The sequence below is a fragment of the Lissotriton helveticus genome, chromosome 2_1, assembly GCF_964261635.1.
Source record: "Lissotriton helveticus chromosome 2_1, aLisHel1.1, whole genome shotgun sequence".
In the NCBI taxonomy this organism is placed as follows: Eukaryota; Metazoa; Chordata; class Amphibia; order Caudata; family Salamandridae; genus Lissotriton; species Lissotriton helveticus.
In genome coordinates this window covers 1339522916-1339524499 of record NC_136059.1, presented here as the reverse complement: position 1 = coordinate 1339524499, position 1584 = coordinate 1339522916, and positions in this window count along the sequence as shown.

Sequence of the window (1584 nt, the reverse complement as noted above, 5' to 3'; positions counted from 1 at the left end):
CTAATTCCACAAGTGGGGAGGAGCCCGCAAGACCAGCAGATGGGAGACTACCACTCCTGTCACCCCCTGCGTTTGGAACGCTGCCAAGGGCAAGCCCATCAGAGCCCAAAGGAGACTGGGATGGGCCCCCCTCTAACATGTGCAACTCCAGCAGCACAGGGGGTTTAGGATACGGTCTACAGATGGGGAAACGAAAATCAACTATCACGATGCTCGAGGTGAGTCTACTAACACCCTAGACTCCTTCTTACTAAGGGCTACTGATGCCCTGGACAAGGAGATTCAAACGGTTGAGCGCAGGTTCTCCATGGCGGATTTGGGGACATCCACCCATTTAAGTGAGCCCTTAACTAGTGAGCCTCATGTGGTGACTGTTTCAGAGACCCTATACCCAATCCCAAAGCAGGCAACTACTCGGTCCAAACGCTTGATTCCCTGCACAGCAAGCATCATACTCTCTCCGCCGTGACCGTCAGAACCTCCTACAAAGAAGAAAAAAGGGGGAGAGGGAGCAGCCATACCACATCTTGCCACTTCCCAAGATCCCACTGCGACCTCTTCACCCATCTCGGATTCCTTGATTTCAAAGATCGAACAGTCAATTTCAGCTTTACTTCAACTGCTTATAGATAGACTTACCAGAATTGAGGCTAGCATAGTGACTCTTCGTTCAGTATGCGAAGGCCCAACATACCCTAACTTGTCGTCTAGGGGAGCAGATGCAGCCCCACCTAATAATCTAACTGTTATATCCTCACGCTGTTATAATAACCATATGGTTGACCTGGGCACAATGAGAGCGGTCAACAGAGGAGGGCCCAACTGTTCCAACTCTGAGGGTATGCCAACAGTGCCCTCTATAACCCTGGTCCAATCCTCTTCACAAGGAGTTAATCACCCACTCCTTAATTCAGCCTGTGACAAATTAACTACTCCAACGTCCCAGGGGTTATTCAAGGGCCTGACCCCGCCCCCTACGAGACTAGACAGAGACTGTATTGAAAAGAGGGGGAGAAAAGGATTGCTATATGAGACTGTCCCTTACCCCAGCAGCTTGCCCCTATGTCGTAATATCGGCAAATGTTCCTAAATTACACAGCACTCAAAAGGAGACCACAGAACAAATGATAATTAAATCATTTTATTGGATCAGTAAACATGCGGTGTGGAGTGGAAATGTTGTTGCAAATTCTAATGACAAGAAGAGTGGGCTGGGTAGAGGATTCAAAGAAATCTGTTGAGGTTGACTGTGTGGTGGTCAATTTTAATTATTCACACCAATAGGTTCAGCAACTATTTCATTGGCTTCCGACTGAGCCTTCCCCACATACACAAATATTTGCATTACCACTGGGCTTTTTCTACAAATCAGTCAGAACTACTTATTGGGGACAATAACTCCCCCCCCCCCCCCCTTCTGTCCTCACCCTGAGCCCCAATCCCTCCCCTTGGGTTAACCCTTATTTCCCTTTCCACTCATAACAGATTTAATGCCTTAACAGGCTTAGAAGCCTGTGATTGACAGAGGATGAACTGTAGAACTCCCACTCCTGTTCAAAGCTCTATCACTCTGGGATGAGAAAG